At 45.4% G+C, this 20847-nt stretch overlaps 1 protein-coding gene across 1 annotated transcript in view; it reads right to left on the reverse strand.

Annotated features, from left to right (window-relative positions):
• abcg2a (ATP-binding cassette, sub-family G (WHITE), member 2a) overlaps positions 1–10609 on the reverse strand; it is a 97071-nt gene extending 86462 nt beyond the window's left edge. The window contains exon 1 of the mRNA XM_072256483.1: positions 10419–10609. The gene's annotated coding sequence lies outside the window, so the exon portion shown is untranslated. The remainder of the gene's footprint in view (positions 1–10418) is intronic.
• Between the last annotated feature and the right edge of the window lie 10238 nt (positions 10610–20847).

Raw genomic sequence — 20847 nt, forward strand, 5'->3', positions numbered from 1 at the left:
ACATCATTTTCTGACCTCAATCCAATAGAAAATTTGCCTACACCAATCAACATTGTGCCATCATATCCGAACATCCCCCCCCCCACCCAACTTCTTGCTTTATGGCAGAATGAAAGTGATTAATGAAGCATCTGAAGAAGAACGACCAAGGACGTTGCCCTGAGGAACACTTGTGGTGATGTCCTGGGGTTGATGTGAATGAACAGCTGCAGTTATCCATCTACCTCCAACCACACTCACCACAAACCTACTAGTGACCAGACTGCTCCCAGCTTTGTGGAATTAACATTCCCTATGAAACACATTTCTGTTTCCACATCTATACAAGCAAATCTTGTTATCAAGTCTGACATAGAGTATAGAGTGGATTACAGTTAATTGGGCCATTGGTTAATCAGGGCAGCCACTTATTTGGGACAACTCTTAAATAAAGAACTGAAACTAATCAAAAAAATAGCCAAGATTCCCTTTGTTTATTTGGGACACCAAGCCACTTAATGGGGCAGGAGCCTGTTGCCGAACAGATTCTAACATGTGTACATGTGTGGCTGTGAGAGAGAACAATTTTGAAATAGCATCAACTGCGTGCACTTCCCTTGAAAAAGCATAGATTTTAGTCACTGATAGTTGACCAGAAATAAGCAGTAAGACAATTCAGAACTGTTTTGCTCATTGTGGCTTTAAGCATTCAGGCTTAAATGGCTAGGTGCGAAAATGAAACAATTTCCCTGGTTCATCAACTTAGGACCCATGAAGAATTTGAAAGTATCAACAGTCATATGAGTGTTACAATGAAAATGAAGATTTGGAGGATGTAATCATCGGAAGCATTGTATGAGGGCAATCCATTATCTACACGAGGAGTCTGCACTGATTTTGCTCATTTACAGTCAATCAAAAGAATGCTGTAGCATCCCCTGGATGAATTTCCTCTGTTGATAACTACTCGGAATTAATACAGTTTTATAGCACTGTCGTAGATTTGATAATTCACTGCTCAGTTATAACTTTAACTATTTTCATGAAATTTCAGCTAATTGGGTCCTGATGCGTCCCAATTAACCAGAATCCACCGTATTTTTACTCTCGGGAGCAGGCAATTAATAAGTACCTCGGCAGCAATTAGTGCTGCTGATTCACAAACCAAGTAATCCACATTAAACTTTGACCTTTGATGCTTTCTACATGGTACTTGCACGTTCTCCTAGTGAGTTACTCCCTGGTGCTCTAGTTAACTCCCATCTCCCAGAGGTGTTGATAGGTTAACTGACCTGTTAGTTAACCCTTTCTCTTGGGCCATGCTCTCTCCCTCTGACTGCTCCCACTAACCCATCAAACAGATTGCCCTTTTTACGGCTTATCCACAGCACAACCCTGGCCTCACCCCATCAGGGGTATCCCCTTTCCCTAACCGTCCCTCCCTCACACTTTTAACAGCTTGATGCCAAATTGTCCTCTCTCCTTCTCAGTTCTGGTAAAGCACTTTCCACCTGATACCTCCAACTCTTGTTTCTCTCCATGGATGCTGCCTGGTAGGCCGGGAGTTTCCAACATTTTTTGCTTTCATTCTAGGTTACCAACGTTTGCAAGTTTGTTTCGGGAGAAGAGGGAACTTGTCTGGTCAGCAGTTTGGTGGGTATGGAGTTGAAAGAACAGGAAGCAGGTTGGAGAGAAGGGGAATCATTGGAGGTCCATAGATTGAGTGGCCTTGGGGAAGAAAGGAAGTGGCAGCTAGAAGTCGGACAGGTAACCACACTCCAAGATGTTCACAGCTTTATTTTATTTTATATTATTTATACAGACAGCACGCAACAGGGTCTTCTGGCACCACCCAGCAACCCACCGATTTAACCCTAGCCTAACCACAGGACAATTTTCAATAACCAATTAACCTACTAACCAGGACGTCTCAAGATTGTGGGAGGAAACGGAGCACCCAGAGAAAACCCACATGTTCACTGGGAGCACACACAAGCTCCTTACAGCAGGGGCTTTCTCACAAGTGTAGTTGGAAATGGGAGTGAAAAAGTCGGGGAAATACAGTGCTGCAGGTAATGCTGTACTCTAGCAAATACCAATCTTGGGTTAAATCTTTCCAGATTTATTCAGCAAAGCTAAACAGGTTTGGCAGGACACAAATGGTTCCAAATATGCTCTGGTTATGTAAACCAGCTAGTTATATAATCTTCCACTCCACCCCCCCCCCCCCAGGTTCACCATCACCCATTCATATTTCCCTCTCTCAATTTATCTCCTTGACTGCCCATCACCTCTCTCTAGTGCTTCTCCCACTTCCCTTTCTTCCATGGTCTTCTACCCTCTCCCATCAGATTCCCCCTTCTCCAGCCCTTCAACCCTTTTACCAATCAACTTCCCAGCTCTTTACTTCACCCTTCCCCCTCTCCCGGTTTCACCTATCACCTACCACCGTGTACGCCCCCTCCCCTCCCCCCACTTCACCTTTATTCTCCAGTCCTTGTCAGTCCGAAATGTTAACTGTTTAGTCTTTTCGACAGAAGCTGCCTGGCCTGCGGAGTTCCTCCAGCATTTTGTTTGCGTTGCTTGTATGTCCAGCATCTGCAGATAATCTCCTGTATGTAAAGTTATGTAAATTTCTGTCTCCAGACTAAGATATTCTATTGGGCACATACCAAAGTGCAGTGAAAACCTTGTTTTGCATACCATTCATACCGATCAATTCATTACACAGTACATTGACAGGACTTGAGATCCTGAGGCAAAGAGAAAGATTGAATAGGTTAGGACTTTATTTCCTGGAGTGTAGGAGAATGAGGGGAGATTTGATAGAGGCACGTATTTTTTTTACACTGAGGTTGGGTGAGAACTAGAGATAGAGGTGTTGGGTTGGGGTGAAATGTGTAATATTTAAGGACAATGAAGGGGAACTTCTTCACTTAGAGGGTGATGAGAGTGTGGAACGAGCTGCCAGGACAAGTGTAGATGTGAGATCAATGTCAACGTTTAAGAGAAATCTGTAGAGGTACATGGATGGGACGGGATTGTAGGGTATGGTCCAGGTGCAAGTCGATGGGACTAGGCAGCATAATAGTTCAGCATGGACAAGATGGGCTGAATGGCCTGTTTCTATGATGTGGAACTCTATGACTCTATGAGGTACTGCAGTACAAGGTAAAATAATAACAGAAGTCTTTCAGTTATTAGTGAAGCAGCTCATACCCAAATGCAGCAGGACCTGGACAATATCCAGGCTTGGGCTGACAAGTGGCAAGTAACACTTGATTAGATTAGATTAGATTAGATTAGATTAGATTCAACTTTATTGTCATCGTGCTGAGTACAGATACAAAGCCAATGAAATGCAGTTAGCATCTGACCAGAAATGCAAAGAATAGTGTTATTTACAAAATAACTGTGAATAAAAAGTAAGTGCTACAGCACACAAATATAAAAGTACTGAGACAGTACAATATGGGTGAAATACTGCTTAGCGCTGTGATGTGAGGTTCAGCAGGGTCACAGCCTCAGGGAGGAAGCTCTTCCTGAACGGAGGCTCCTGTAGCGCCTACCGGATGGGAGGAGAGTAAAAAGTCCATGGTTAGGGTGAGATGCATCCTTGATAATGCTTTACGCTCTGCCCAGGCAGCGTTTATGGTAGATGTTCTCAATGGTGAGCAATTGGGTGCCGATAATCCACTGGGCAGTTTTCACCACGTGCTGGAGTGCTTTGCGGTCCGATATGGGACAATTGCCATACCACATTGAGATGCAGTCGGTGAGTAAGCTCTCAATGGTACAGCGGTAAAAGTCCGTCAGTATCCTGGGACAGAGGTGAGCTTTCTTGATGCACCGCAGGAAATAAAGGCACTGTTGTGCCTTTTTGATCAGGATGGAGGAGTTCAGAGACCAGGTGAGATCCTTGGAAATGTGGACACTTGATACATGCTCCACTACAGCTCCGTTGATGTAGATGGGGGAGTGAGTGTGGCTCCTAGCATGCCTGAAGTCCACAATGATCTCCTTGGTCTTCTGGATGTTAAGGGCCAGGTTGTTGTCGGCACACCATGCGGCCAGGTGCTGGACCTCGTCCCTGTAGGCTGTCTCATCATCCCCTCTGATCAGGCCAAGCACCGTGGTGTCATCTGCGAACTTGATTATGGAGTTAGAACCATGTACAAGAACGCAGTCATAGGTGAAAAAGGAGTACAGAAGAGGGTTCAGCACACAGCCTTGGGGCACGCGGTGTTCAGGGTGGGAGTGGAGGAGGAGAAGTTGTCTAACTTAACTGATTGGGGTCTGCTAGTCAGAAAGTCCAAGGTCCAATTGCAGAGGGATGAGCTGATACCAAGCTGGCGAAGTTTGGCAATCAACTTGGAGGGGATCACAGTATTGAATGCTGAATGTCAATGAACAGCATTCTGACGTAAGAGTTGGGTCTGTCCAGGTGGGTCAGGGCAGAGTGAAGTGCCGTGGAGATGGCGTCCTCCGTTGACCTGTTGGTGCGATAGGCAAACTGATGGGGGTCCAGGGTAATGGGCAGACAGGATTTCAGAAGTGATAGAACCAGTCTCTCAAAGCACTTTGCAATGATGGGGTTGAGTGCAACTGGACAGAAGTCATTCAGGACCGTGGTAGTGGAGCCACGCAAGTGACAGACAATAACCATCTCCAACAAGAGAGGCTCTAATCATCGTCCCTTGACATTCTGTGGCATCACCAACACTGAATCCCCTACTATCAACATCCTGCACAGAGCAACTGAAACTGAACTGGTCCAGCCCTATAAACACTGTGGCTACCAGAGCAGGTCAAAGGTTAGGAACCCTGCAGCACGTAACTCACCTCCTGACTCCCCAAAGCCTGTCAACCATCTACAAGGCTCAGGTCAGGAGTGTAATGGAAGACTTGCCACTCGCCTGGATGAGTGCAGCTCCATCAACACTCAAGAATCTTGACACCATCCAGTACAAGGCAGCCCACTTGACTTGTACCCCTTCCACAAGCATCCAATCCCTCCACTATCGACGAACATTTGCAGCAGTGTGTACTATCCGCAAGATGCACTGCAACAACACACCAAAGTTCCTAAGGCAGCACCTTCCAGACCCACGACCAGTACCACCTAGAACAGGGATGGGCAACCTGTGGCGCATTGGATGATTAGAAATGGCACATTGCACCCCAGTGATAATAATAAAAAAGTAAGCCTACTCATGCAAAAAGTATTAACCAAAAACTGATTTGTAGAAAAAAAAAACTATAACAGGGACTCAAGTAGCTTAGAGCTAGAAATGGGTTTTACTGAGAATAAATCTAAAACTTAGCAATTATTTTTAGCCATTTTATTATTTCGTGCACACTTTTTGGCAAATGTTATCTTCTTCCACATTAATCTGTTTTCAATAAAAAAAAATGCTCAATGAGTCAAACTAGGAAAGAAGGACTTTTGTTCTACAGTCATACCATAACTGTTCAATACACGTTTGATATTTGCTTGATCCTGAGGCACCAGGCGTCTGCACCCGCGGTACGTCGCAGGTTTTTGCCAGTCAGTTTACAATCAATGATCGTGCACTACCGAGTTGTGCTTTGTTCGTCTTTTGTGAACGTTTGCAGTTTTGTACTTTTTTGAAAATTAAGCCTTGTCTTTACATTCAGTTACCCATCACAGTGTAAAAGAAAATGAGCAAAAGAAAAGCAGAAAGTGATAGTAAAAGTTTGGCGATGACAGAAGCATCCTATGAAATTGCTTTAGCTAGCGTTGGCCAAAAAACAGAAGTCTTTCTCTGATGGAGAAAAAATTGTTAAGCCTTGTCTCCAAATATTTGCAAAATGTCTTGGTGATAAAAATATCAAAAGGAAAGTAGACAAAATTGCTCTGTCAAAGCAAACCGTTACGAGACGCACCAAAGAACTCTGTCATGATGTATCTGAGCAACTGAAAGGCCTTGTCCATGCTTGTACTTTCTCTTCTTTAGCTTTGGACGAACCTGCTGACATATGTGACGTAGCCCAGTTAAGCACTTTTATAAGAGGAATTGATAATTTTAGCGTCTTTGAAGAACTTATCAGTCTTGAGTTGCTTCATGGATAAACGGGAGGATCAGACATATTTGACAAAGTAAAATCATGCCTAGAAAATCTACAACTAGATTCTAGTAAACATCGGTGTTTGTACTGACGGAGCACCGTCAATGATAGGTAAAACCGCTAGGACTACAGCTTTGCTTGAGAACTTTTTAGGTCGTCCTCTACTAAAATATCACTGCATTATACACCAAGAGTCACTGTGTGGAAAAACTTTAAATTTGCAGCATGTTATGTTACTGGTGGTGAAATGCATAAATAAAATTAGAGCAAGAGGACTAAACAGATGAGAATTCAGAGAATATTGTGAAATGTTAGATTTGGAATATGGTGATCTCGTCCTTCATTGTGAGGTGAGCTGGCTTTCTAGAAGACAGATTCTGAGTAGATTTTGGAAACTGAAAAATACTGTTCATAATTTTCTGGAAGAGAAAAATGAGCTGCCTGAGGAAAGAGCCCTTTTATGTGATAACAATTGGCTATTTAATTTAGCATTTTTAGTTGATTTTACAAGCCATCTCAATGATCTAAATTTGAAACTCCAGGGCAAGAACAAATTGTTTCCTAGCTTAGTAAGTGATATCAATGCATTCAGGATGAAGTTAAAACTGTTCACCTCTCAGTTAGAAAATGAGGATTTGAGCCAGTTTCCGCACTTAAAAGAGCAGAGTGAATGCGCTGAAGATAATGGTAATTTTACAAAATATATTGAAAAAATCAGGTTATTGCAAGTCATTTGAAAGTCGTTTTCATGGTTTTGCTAAAGAAGAAGATTGCATACTTGCATTTATAAACCCATTTTCACTTAGTGAACAAAAAATCATGAAGGTGCCTAGTAACATAAAATGGAACTTATTGACTTGAAAACAAATTCATTATTGAACATGAAATTTGATGAGCTTCCCTCAGTTCCAAATGCTTCTGACATGATTAATTTCTGGCGATCATTACCCTGTGAACATTTTCCAGAACTAAGAAAATTTGCCCAGAGTTACATCTGTCGTTTCGGAATGACGTACAGATGTGAACAAGCATTTTCAGCCATGAAATTAATTAAAAACAAAACGAGGTCACGATTGACTAATTCAAATTTGAAGAATTCTCTGCTGCTCTCAGTAACTAATTTAACTCCAAACATTAAAATCTTGGCAAAATCAAAATAGATTCAGAAGTCTCATTAAGGTAAGTAATGTTTATCTTGTTTTTATATTGAATCAATATATCATGTAAAAATGCTAAGTATGTCTATATTAACATATTTTTACAAGAATTGAATAGGGGTACAAGAGTTGTATGGCGCATCTGAACTCGTGTGTGAAAAAAATTGACACATGGAATGTAAAAGGTTGGCCACCCCTGATCTAGAAGGACGAGAACAGCAGATACCTGGGAACACCACCACTTGGAAATCCCCCTCCAAGTCACACACCATCCTGACTTGGAAGCATATCGCCATTCCTTCACTGTCGCTGGGTCAAAATCATGGAATTCCCTAACAGTACTGTGGGTGTACCTACACCTCAGGGACAGCAGCAGTTCAAGGCGGCAGCTTATCACCACCTTCTCAAGGGCAACTAGGGATAGGCAATAAATGCTGGCTTAGCTGGTGACAGCCACATCCTGTAAATAAGTAAATAAGCAAAGTACAGTACAGATAGAGAGTAGGATGCAAAGTCATAATAACTTTGTGATGTTATTACATAGTCTTACAACAGCAGGATAGAAAGCTTCCTTGAACTTGGTGGTATGTGCTTTCAGGCTTTTGATTACCTGCCCAATTGGAAGGGAAAGAGCGAGTGAATGTTTGTTGTGAGTGAGGTCTTTGATTCTGCTGGCTGTTTTACTGAGGTAACGAGGAGTGTAGACGGAGTCAACTGAATGAGACACTGGTGTCTGTGGTGTGCTGAGCTGCATCCAAATTCTGTGCAGTTTCTTTTGGTCACAGGCAGAGCAATCCATAATGCATCCTGATAGGACGTCTTTCATGGTGCACTGATTAAAAATTAGCGAGGCTCAAAGAGGGGGAACGTCGATTCAGACCATGAGAGGCCTGCGTCGGGCCTTACAAGGTGCAAGTTGGAAGTCTGTGTGGGGCGCCACTCCTCACACAGACACTAGAGCAATGTGTGGTTAAGAGCCTTGCTCAAGGACACAAACACGCTGCCACAGCTGAGGCTCGAACTAGCGACCTTCAGATCACTAGACGAATGCCTTAACGACTTGGCCACGTGCCCAACACAAAGGCTCAAAGGAGACAGACAAATTACTTCAGTTCCATTAAGCGGAGATGTGTGCTCTCCTAGGGAGGGTGTCAGTGTGAGAGAATAATAGAATAATAACTTTAACATGGATTAATGCAAAGGTAGGGGGGGGGGGGTGTGTGTGTGTGTGTGTGTGTGTGTGTGTGTGTGTGTGTGTGTGTGAGAGAGAAATAACTCAGCCCAGAAAGGGAGTGATGAAAATTGTGATTCTGAAAGATCTTACTCAATACTAAATGCAGAATTGTTAAAAGCCTTTTCTATAGGCAGAAGTCAGGAAGGCGAGGTCAGCCTGAGAGGAATGCAATGCAGTGCAGCTGGGATAAGGGAGTTAAATCATGAAGATAACTCACACAGATTTGGATCAGGTTGCAAACCTGTCCTGCATGAGTGAGGGAGAATGGCGAAGATTTACACATCGTAATTTCCAGAGCCCCTTGTTATGAGGATGAGGCCTCTGTTGGTCAGGGTCAACCATGGATGATGATACTGCGTCCTAGCTGTCTAGATACACAAGCCAGGCCAGTACAATATGGAGAACGAGCTGCTGCCCATATAGCAGATCTGATGAATCCCCTCTCCACACATCTGATGAATCTAAAAGGAATGGCAGAGACCGTGTCTCAGGAATTGCCAGTCAGCATTGAACTCGATGTAGCACTGCCCTAGGGACTCCAGCTCCAGATTTTTCCTTGGTTTTACTACCAAAGTCTTCCTATGAATGGGCATAGCCACGAGGCAGCAGAGGTTTGAGATCAGAGTTTTCCTTCTCCTCGATGAGCTGCCAACCGCGGCCCATGAGCCCCATCTGCCCAAAGCGACTGGTTTTAAGATGCCAGTAACCCAGCTTCGCCCCTTCTCCTCTCAGGAGAAACGGTTCCACTGGGATTAGTAGTTCAACCACACGTGAAGGCCAGGAACTGGACTTTGTTGTCAGAGGCTATTTCAGGCGGAGGTCATTGGGGGCACTTAATAGGTAGTGGAGATTGTCCCCGTTACCACCCCCCGGCTATAATGTCCTTAAGGAACTGCTCTTTGTTAAATACATTTAATAAAGTGAACATAATTTGTTTGTAAATTTCGGCACTGCAATGACACAGAACTGACTGAATAAGTTCAAATAAGAAAACTCACTAGAGGAATACGACATACTCAGCAACACCAACATCCCCTGAGCTTGAAAAGTCAAACCGTGGGATGGAGTAAACTGGGACCTCTGCTTATTGCTTCATCCAACCGAGCAGCACGCCCTCAGTGTGGTACTGCACCGTCGGCCTACATTTTGTTGCAGCAGTAAAAAGCCAGCATGAACGTGATGGGCCAAATGGCCTCCTTTGCTGAGACCATTCAATAATTTTAGTCTTTGGAAATTCCACTCGGCCTCCCAGCCTTCTAGCCTGGGTGCCAGAGAACTATCCAGTGACACCATCCCCCGAAATGTAAAAGTTACATAATACAGAAATTATACACGATTGTTTCTGATAAGTATTTTTAACATCTGATTCACCAGGTGAAGATCGTCACTCACATAGATAAACTTCAGCTCTGTGATTCAGATTATTCACTAACCAAAACTACTTCAGTGAAGATCGCAGATATCCGCCCCCCCCCCCGCCCAACAAAACTGTGTGCAAATTGGCCACTGAGGTTTGTGCAGCATGCAATGACCAGCTCCCAAAACACAGAATCTAAACAGCAAACCTCAGGCCATTTAGCTCAGTAACATTACCCTTCACTCATACCCCTCCGCCTTTGACACTTCACACATTAGTATTGCATTAACGTGATGCATTAGGGTCTCCTTCTGTATTGCATTAATATACCCTAGTGATGCATTTATATCTTTCTCCTCAGCGTTCCACTCCTGTTATCCCAGTGGATGCATCAGTCCCTCTCCCGCTTCCTCACTGCTGCATCAATCTCTCTCACTCTCCCGGAGTTGCAGTAATTTCTCTCACGCTTCCTCCAGTAAGGTACTGTACTGATCTCATTTACGCCCTAATAACGGGATTGCTCCCTCCGTCTCTTCTTTTTTTCCTTAAAACGCATCAATTTGCCTTCCCCGAATTACCGTACCGTTTTTCTCTCGCTCACCTGTCAGTAGCAATGCTCAGGCCTCAGTCTTAGCAGCCCCGGCCGCACTCAGATCCCCCCAGGACCTTATCCGCTTTCCGCCTTCGCTGCCCCCTTCCCACTCCGGCATGGGAGTGAGAGGGCTTCGAGAGAACGCTGTCCCAGACTCGGGGAAGCGCCGCCCCGCCGTCCGCGGCGCCGCCTCTTCCTCTGGAACTCGCTCGCTGGCTTGCACGCACTCTCACCCAGATTCAGCGTGAACTCACGCTCAAAGTGGCCTGAACTCGCTCAGGCCCAGTGTGAGCTCGCAACCAAAGGCGCACTAATCCGGCAAACTCACAGACCCGATGTGAACTCATACTTACCCAGTGTGAGCTCACACTCATTCACCAAACCCAGTTTGAACTCACATTCATCCAGTGTGAGTTCACCCCCATCAAATCCACTGTGTGAATGTAAACTTTGACACACGTGATAGAAAAATGGAGGGCTATGTAGGAGGGAAAGATGAGATTGATTTTACAGTAGGTTACAACAGTGGGCCAGAGGGCCTGTACTGTGCCGTAATGTTCTATGTTAATCACAGACTAGCTGTGAGCTCACACTCACTGACAGCATCAATGCAAACTTTTACTCCCCTACCCAGAACACACTCATTTAGTGTGAACCCAGTCACTAATTCCAGTCAGCACACAATGTGAATTGTAAACACAAAATACCCTGCTGATGCTGGGGTCAAAGCAATACTCACAACATGCTGGAGGAACTCAGCAGGTCGGGCAGCATCCATGGAAATGATCAGTCAACGTTTCGGGCCGGAACCCTTCGTCAGGACTGAAGAGGGAAGGGGCAGAGGGGGGGACTGATCATTTCCACGGATGCTGCCCGACCTGCTGAGTTCCTCCAGTGTGTTGTGAGTGTCACAATGTGAATTCACACTAATGCGCCAACAGCAAATACAATGGTGTGAAGTGACATCTGCTCAACAACAGGATCACTCAACGTCCGTGTGAGCTCACACTATCAGTAGGCCGTACAACTCACATTTACAAATGCGTACTGACTCAGGCTTTGAATTCAGAAGAGGGTGCTGCACACATGAGGGGCAAATGCTATAAGGAAAGGTCGGACAAATTTGGGTTGCTTCCCCGGAGCATCAGAGGCTGAGAGGGATCCTAATAAATGTCTGATACTACATGGCATGCAGTTAAGGTTGGGGGGGGGGGCAAGTTGAGTATTTTTTTACTCAGAGTGATGGGTGTCTGGAGTGAGCTGCCAGAGGTGGTGGAGTCAGATGCAATGAAGATGGTTGAGAGGCTCGTAGAAGGGCATGTGAATATGCAGGGATTATGGATAACGTACAAACAGACGGGATTAGTATAATCAGCCGTCTTTAGATTTGCTAGATCAACACAACACTGTGGGTTGAAGATCCTATTCCTGTGCTGTTCTGCTCTCTGCTAAACACATCGCAACACTCCTTCTCACCTGATATGCTGTTCAGCAAATAAGGAGCATATCACAAGGCATGATAACAGTGGGATACGGTTTATCATTAACCGTTTGTAGGGCTAAGGTGAGAAAGACAGTATCAAGCCAACACATCAGTTAATGATCAACTTGCTGCACACTTTTCCCCCTATCACTCAGCGTGCATTCAGTAAATGCAGCCTTGCTGGAAGAGGGAGGAATGTGCATTTTTCTATCCCGATGTAAACGCAGCAAAATCTTTGCCCTCCTGCCGTGAACTGATCAAACTTCCAATGGGAATGTAATGAAATTGAAAAGGGGTTAGGGTGACATTTCTTGGTTGATGGTCTGCATGGACTTGGTGGGCCAAAAGGCCTGTTTCTATGGGCTGCTTCTCTCAATGACTCTCCACAGCCATCCTCACAGTACCCAAGACACCATAGCCAATTATAAATTAAGCTCCTCTATTCCCCTTCTGAGTAATCGCTGACGTGGCAACTACGTCTGCCCTCAATCTGCAATCTTCGTGCAGTTGGAGGGGTCATGGAGACAAGGAAAATAACATAATTTTATGATATTATCATTATTTTTATGGTTTTCCTTCTGAGGTTTGCTCAAATAGTGTCTTGGAGATTAACATTTCATTTCTTTGTATCACAGAGCATTCCTGAAAGCTTGGTAAGTCACATCCCAGGAGTACAATTGGTGGCATGGACACTATGCAGATAACATTCATAACATTAAAGGTTACAAGTTTCTCAGGAACACAGAGTTTCTGCAGAAGCTATGTTTCTAAATAAATAAATCATTTATTTATCAGCAGTGCTGGTTGATGGATACATTACAAGTGTGTCCCCATCCCACCGGTCAGTGTTCCCACAATCCCTTTGTATCATTTGTGTGATATGGCCCCTTCTCATACTTCTTCCAAAATGAATGACTTTCCATTTTTTTTGTGTTTCATTTCCCCTTTCATGTGTGTTCCCATTCCAGAATCCTGCAGTCCTTCACTGCCCTCACTGTTCAGGCTGCAGAAAAGCTGTTGCCAGGACTGAGAACCTTAGGGGTAGGGTAAGAATATTTTAGCCGGCAATTTCCTCTGGGACAGTAGAGAGTTGGCTTAAGTGGCACACTATATATAAAATTACCAGAGGTTTAGATAGCATGAACAAAGATGACAAATTTCCTTTAACAGAGAGGTCAATAACAAGAAGTAATTGAAGGCTTTTCAGTAAAAAGGGAGATGGGAATTTGATTTGACACAAATGACACTTTGATGTATTGATTTATATATATAAAACAAAAAATTCAAAAGAGCGTTAGAAATAAAACTCTGCATCACAGTTAAAAAGGCCATAGATGTGCACTCAATGCTATCTTCAAATTGGGGTGAGTCCAGATAGCCCTTTTTCTGTTAGCCCAGGCAACGTGGGTGAAATAGATTCTTTGTGTACAGCAGGCGGTGAAAAAGGCGAATGGTATGCTGGCATTTATAGCGAGAGGATTCAAGTACAGGAGCAGGGAGGTACTACTGCAGTTGTACAAGGCCTTGGTGAGACCACACCTGGAGTATTGTGTGCAGTTTTGGTCCCCTAATCTGAGGAAAGACATCCTTGCCATAGAGGGAGTACAAAGAAGGTTCACCAGATTGATTCCTGGGATGGCAGGACTTTCATATGATGAAAGACTGGATGAACTAGGCTTGTACTCGTTGGAATTTAGAAGATTGAGGGGGGATCTGATTGAAACGTATAAAATCCTAAAAGGATTGGACAGGCTAGATGCAGGAAGATTGTTCCCGATGTTGGGGAAGTCCAGAACGAGGGGCCACAATTTGAGTTTAAGGGGGAAGCCTTTTAGGACTGAGATTAGGAAAAACTTCTTCACACAGAGAGTGGTGAATCTGTGGAATTCTCTGCCACAGGAAACAGTTGAGGCCAGTTCATTGGCTATATTTAAGAGGGAGTTAGATATGGCCCTTGTGGCTACAGGGATCAGGGGGTATGGACGGAAGGCTGATGCAAGGTTCTGAGTTGGATGATCAGCCATGATCATAATAAATGGCGGTGCAGGCTCGAAGGGCCAAATGGCCTACTCCTGCACCTATTTTCTATGTGTCTATGTTTCTATGTATCACAAACCTTAGATTCAGATTTCCCTGAATCTTCAGGAAAGTTCACCAAGTTCACCAATTATGAAAACTTTCTTAAGCAAAGTCTATTTAAAAAGGATGAATCAGGAGCTCAGACCTGAGATGATCTTAGTGGCACACACAAAATGCTGGAGGAACTCAGGTGACCAGGCATCATCTATGGAAAAGCATACTGTCGACGTTTCGAGCCGAAACCCTTCAGCAGGACTCTGAAGGGTTTCAATATTCTTTTCCGTAGATGCTGCCTAGCCTGCTGAGTTCCTCCAGCATCTTGTGTGTGTTGCTTGGATTTCCAGCATCTGTAGATTTTCTTTTGTTTATAATTTTAGTGGGATCTCATCTTGGTTGTTTCCATAGTCATAATTTACCCAATCAGGTTTGAGTCTTTATGCTTTATACTCGAGTCTCTCATGCAATTCTCATTTGTCAGAGCTCAACTAAGGAAGATTTTTGTCAATATATCTGCACCTTAGTTTATCTGGACAGTTCTGATGAAAGATCATTGATCTGAAATGCTAAACTTGGCTCTTTTTGTTCTGCCCATTGAGAATATCCAATTTCACTTCAGATATGCCACCACCCTCCCCCAGTATTGTACTTTGGGAAAATATGGCATTCTAAAGTCGAGAAGAAAATTGATGCTCAAGTTTCACTGACTTCATTATTATTGTCACGTGTACTGAGGTACAGGGAAAAACTATTTTTAGCATGCCATCAGTACAGATCATTTCAAATCATCAGTGCACAGAGGTGGTGCAAGGGAAAGGCAATCACAGAATGCAGAATTAGTTACAGAGAATTTACATTTCAGACACACAATATGGTACAAGACCCACAACGAGACTGATGAGGAGATCAAAAGTTTATCATTATCATATGAGTGGTCTGTTCACAAGTCAGATCAGCAGGTAGCTGCTCTCCTTGTGAAACGGGCCCAGCAGAGATTGCACTTTCTGAGGAAGCTTAAACAAGCATCACTCCCCACTAACATCTTAACTACATTCTACAGAGGCGTGGTTGAGAGTGTGCTGACCTTTTGCATCACAACCTGGTACTCCAGCTGTAGTGCTGTCAACAAAAAAGCCTTGCAGAGGGTGGTTAGGGGAGCAGAGAAGGTTATTGGGGTCTCCCTACCTTCTGTCCAAGACCTCTTTCAGAGTCAATGCCTTCAGAAGACACGGTACATCATTAAAGACCCCTCACACCCTCTCCATGAACTCAAACAACAGGAATTCTGCAGATGCTGGAAATTCAAGCAACACACATCAAAGTTGCTGGTGAACGCAGCAGGCCAGGCAGCATCTCTAGGAAGAGGTACAGTTGACGTTTCAGGCCGAGATCCTTCATCAGGACTAACTGAAGGAAGAGTGAGTAAGGGATTTGAAAGTTGGAGGGGGAGGGGGAGGGGAGATCCAAAATGATAGGGGAAGACAGGAGGGGGAGGGATGGAGCCAAGAGCTGGACAGGTGATAGGCAAAGGGGATATGAGAGGATCATGGGACAGGAGGTTTGGGAAGAAAGACGGGGGGGGGGGGGGGGGGGGACCCAGAGGATGGGCAAGAGGTATATTCAGAGGGACAGAGGGAGAAAAAGGAGAGTGAGAGAAAGAATGTGTGCATAAAAATAAGTAACAGATGGGGTACGAGGGGGAGGTGGGGCATTAGCGGAAGTTAGAGAAGTCAATGTTCATGCCATCAGGTTGGAGGCTACCCAGACAGAATATAAGGTGTTGTTCCTCCAACCTGAGTGTGGCTTCATCTTTACAGTAGAGGAGGCCGTGGATAGACATGTCAGAATGGGAATGGGATGTGGAATTAAAATGTGTGGCCACTGGGAGATCCTGCTTTCTGTGGCGGACAGAGCGTAGGTGTTCAGCAAAGCGGTCTCCCAGTCTGCGTCGGATCTCGCCAATATATAAAAGGCCACACCGGGAGCACCGGACGCAGTATATCACCCCAGTCGACTCACAGGTGAAGTGTTGCCTCACCTGGAAGGACTGTTTGGGGCCCTGAATGGTGGTAGGGGAGGAAGTGTAAGGGCATGTGTAGCACTTGTTCCGCTTACACGGATAAGTGCCAGGAGGGAGATCAGTGGGGAGGGATGGGAGGGACGAATGGACAAGGGAGTTGCGTAGGGAGCGATCCCTGCGGAATGCAGAGAGAGGGGGGGAGGGAAAGATGTGCTTAGTGGTGGGATCCCGTTGGAGGCGGCGGAGGTTACGGAGGATAATATGTTGGAACCAACCCCTCCGACCTTCAACTGTCGGAGGCAGAACGCTCTGTTCTCAGTATTTACCATCCCCTCCGACCTTCAACCGTCGGAGGCAGAACGCTCTGTTCTCAGTATTTACCATCCCCTCCGACCTTCAACTGTCGGAGGCAGAACGCTCTGTTCTCAGTATTTACCATCCCCTCCGACCTTCAACTGTCGGAGGCAGAGCGCTCTGTTCTCAGTAAGGGCTTCACGTTTGTCCCCCTTCGCCCACACCTCAGCGAGTTCCGTGTTCTCCACGATGCGGAACTTTTCTTCCGCCGTCTCCGTCTCCGAGCCTACTTCTTCGGCAAGGACTCTTCCACCCCCACCGATGACCCCTTCTCCCGTCTTCAACCCTCCTCTTCTTCATGGACACCCTGCTCTGGTCTTCTGCCTGCTCTGGATCTCTTTATCGCTAATTGCCGACGGGACATGAACCGTCTCGACTTCACCGCACCTTGTCCCCATTCCAACCTCACTCCTTCGGAACGCTCTGCTCTCCACTCCCTCTGCACTAATCCTAACCTTATTATTAAACCCGCCGATAAGGGGGGTGCTGTTGTAGTCTGGCGTACTGACCTCTACCTTGCCGAGGCACAGCGACAACTCGCGGATACCTCCTCTTATTTACCCCTCGATCGTGACCCCACTAAGGAGCACCAGGCCATTGTCTCCCACACCATCACCGACTTTATCCGCTCAGGGGATCTCCCATCCACTGCTACCAACCTTATAGTTCCCACACCCCGCACTTCCCGTTTCTACCTCCTACCCAAGATCCACAAACCTGCCTGTCCTGGCCGACCTATTGTCTCAGCTTGCTCCTGCCCCACCGAACTCATTTCTGCATACCTCGACACTGTTTTATCACCTCTTGTTCAATTCCTTCCGACCTATGTTCGTGACACTTCTCACGCTCTTAAACTTTTCGATGATTTTAAGTTCCCTAGCCCCCACCGCTTTATTTTCACCATGGATGTCCAGTCCTTATATACTTCCATCCCCCATCAGGAAGGTCTTAAAGCTCTACGCTTCTTTTTGGATTCCAGACCTAATCAGTTCCCATCTACCACCACTGTGCTCCGTCTAGCGGAATTAGTCCTTACTCTTAATAATTTCTCCTTTGGCTCCTCCCACTTCCTCCAAACTAAAGGTGTAGCTATGGGCACCTGTATGGGTCCTAGCTATGCCTGCCTTTTTGTTGGGTTTGTGGAACAATCTATGTTCCGTGCCTATTCTGGTATCTGTTCCCCACTTTTCCTTCGCTACATCGATGACTGCATTGGCGCTGCTTCCTGCACGCATGCAGAACTCGTTGACTTTATTAACTTTGCCTCCAACTTTCACCCTGCCCTCAAGTTTACCTGGTCCATTTCCGACACCTCCCTCCCCTTTCTAGATCTTTCTGTCTCTGTCTCTGGAGGCAGCTTATCCACTGATGTCTACTATAAGCCTACTGACTCTCACAGCTATCTGGACTATTCCTCTTCTCACCCTGTCTCTTGCAAAAACGCCATCCCCTTCTCGCAATTACTCCGTCTCCGCCGCATCTGGTCTCAGGATGAGGCTTTTCATTCTAGGACAAGGGAGATGTCTTCCTTTTTTAAAGAAAGGGGCTTCCCTTCCTCCACTATCAACTCTGCTCTTAAACGCATCTCCCCCATTTCACGTACATCTACTCTCACTCCATCCTCTCGCCACCCCACTAGGAATAGGGTTCCCCTGGTCCTCACCTACCACCCCACCAGCCTCCGGGTCCAACATATTATCCTCCGTAACTTCCGCCACCTCCAACGGGATCCCACCACTAAGCACATCTTTCCCTTCCCCCCCCTCTGCATTCCACAGGGATCGCTCCCTACACAACTCCCTTGTCCATTCGTCCCTCCCATCCCTCCCCACTGATCTCCCTCCTGGCACTTATCCGTGTAAGCGGAACAAGTGCTACACATGCCCTTACACTTCCTCCCTTACCACCATTCAGGGCCCCAAACAGTCCTTCCAGGTGAGGCAACACTTCACCTGTGAGTCGACTGGGGTGATATACTGCGTCCGGTGCTCCCGATGTGGCCTTTTATATATTGGCGAGACCTGACGCAGACTGGGAGACCGCTTTGCTGAACATCTACGCTCTGTCCGCCAGAGAAAGCAGGATCTCCCAGTGGCCATACATTTTAATTCCACATCCCATTCCCATTCTGACATGTCCATCCACGGCCTCCTCTACTGTAAAGATGAAGCCACACTCAGGTTGGAGGAACAACACCTTATATTCCGTCTGGGTAGCCTCCAACCTGATGGCATGAACATCGACTTCTCTAACTTCCACTAAGGCCCCACCTCCCCCTCATATCCCATCTGTTACTCATTTTTATGCACACATTCTTTCTCTCACTCTCCTTTTTCTCCCTCTGTCCCTCTGAATATACCTCTTGCCCATCCTCTGGGTCCTCCCCCCTTGTCTTTCTTCCCGGACCTCCTGTCCCATGATCCTCTCGTATCCCCTTTTGCCTATCACCTGTCCAGCTCTTGGCTCTATCCCTCCCCCTCCTTTCTTCTCCTATCATTTTGGATCTCCCCCTCCCCCTTTCAAATCCCTTACTCACTCTTCCTTCAGTTAGTCCTGACGAAGGATCTCGGACTGAAACGTTGACTGCACCTCTTCCTAGAGATGCTGCCTGGCCTGCTGCCTTCACCAGCAACTTTGATGTGTGTTGCTCTCCATGAACTGTTTATTCTTCTGCCATTAGGCAAACGTTACAGGAGCATCAAAAGTAAAACCACAAGGCTACTAAACAGCTTCCTCCCACAGGCAGTCAGACTGCTAAATAGCTGCTCCACCTGACTCTGCTTTGGACACTTTTAACTTGCACTGGACACTTATAACTGATTTTAACTGACATGTGGCTGTTGTGTTTTACTATTTATTGTTATGTTTATTATTTAGTGTTGCGTTTGTTATGTTATGATTGCACTGCCCCTGAGAAACGCTGTCTCATTCTGCCCTGCAGAGCTGATGTATGGTTAGAATGACAATAAAGTTTTTTGAATCTTTGAATCTTGAATCTTGAGTTGGGTGGTGCATGTTTTCACATTTTTGTATCTTCTGCCTGATGGAAATGGGGAGAAGAGAGAATGACTAGAGCGGGAGGGGTCTTTGATTATGTTGGTTCTGAGTCGATGGAGGGGGAGGCTCGTACTCGTGATGGACTGAGTTGCGTCACATCTTGCGGTCTTGGGCAGGGCAGTTGCAATCCCAATCTATGATTATTTGGATAGGATGCTTTCTATGGTCCATCCAGAAATGATCTCCGGGTTCAATGCACTTACAGTTATCGGTGGAAAGGCAGTTTAAATGTAAATAAGTTTGAGAAAAAGATCACCAGGCCTGAAGCATTCTACTTGCAGGCACTGAATTGTGTCCCTTACACTGGCTCATTGAGGAAGTTAAAACATCTCGGAGAAGTCTCGATGTCTGAGGATTATGGAGGAGGTTGCAGTGTACTTCAACACATTGATATCAATGTATTGCTGCTGTGAATATTCCTTGCTCTCATGAAAGTGCTATTGTTTACTTTCCCTAAAATAAACAAACAAATGAGAAGGTTGCCATAGGTTGCCTAGATCTGAACTCTTGTAGGTTCAACAGGAAGTTTTCAATGGGAGGAAAATAGTGAACATCATTTTTAAAATGCTTACTGGGTTCAGCAGGTAGAAGTGGGGCCAAATGAAAGGCTATTTCAAATTGTTGACAGAGGCATAATGGGCTAAATGGCTTTGTTCTGTGTTACACAGCTTCTACTGCATTAAAAAAAAGGGGAAGAAGAGGGTTTGTTTGCATTTTTAGTTCTTTTTCCTGTTTTCCCATGACACTCAGAGTGTTTGAAGTACTTAAGTCTCGTGACAGCTATACGACATAATTTGTGAACAAGGACTCAAGGCACAAAGTGTGGGAGTAGGCCCCTGTCCCACCATGCAAGATAATCGTGGCTGATCTATGCTGGCCTCAAACTCTTCTGGTGCCCAGAGGAGGTTCCTGGTTCCTGTAAATAATTGATAATGACCGAGGTTGCTCTCTTAGAAATAAGGGGCCCACCATAAAGAAATAAGATGAGAGGAAACTTCTTCACTTTATTTTAGCATTATTTGTCACGTACATTGAAACATGAAGCATTTATTGAAAAGCGTTGTTTGCGTCTATTGCCGACACGGTGCAAGAGGGAGAACGTACGAGCTCTGAATGTCATGTTTACAAACTGCAGCAGAATTGAACCTGGGTTGCTGGCTCTGTAAAAGCATTACACCAGCCACTGCGCTACCCTGCTACGCTGAAGGGAAGTGGTTGAGGCAGGTAGAAGCACTTGGAGAGGTACTTAGAGGGGAGGGTCCTGGAGGGATAAGGCTTGATGCAGGAAATTGGGACTAGCTGTTGGACAACATGGTTGGCATGGCCTCGTTGGGCTGAAGGGCCTGTATCTATACTGTATAGCTCTATGACTCTAAACCTTTCTAACATGGTGTTCTAGAGACCTGTGGCTTTTCAGTCTATTCAGGAATTGGTAAATGGGATTAATA

Source organism: Mobula birostris, chromosome 4, assembly GCF_030028105.1.
Source record: "Mobula birostris isolate sMobBir1 chromosome 4, sMobBir1.hap1, whole genome shotgun sequence".
In the NCBI taxonomy this organism is placed as follows: Eukaryota; Metazoa; Chordata; class Chondrichthyes; order Myliobatiformes; family Myliobatidae; genus Mobula; species Mobula birostris.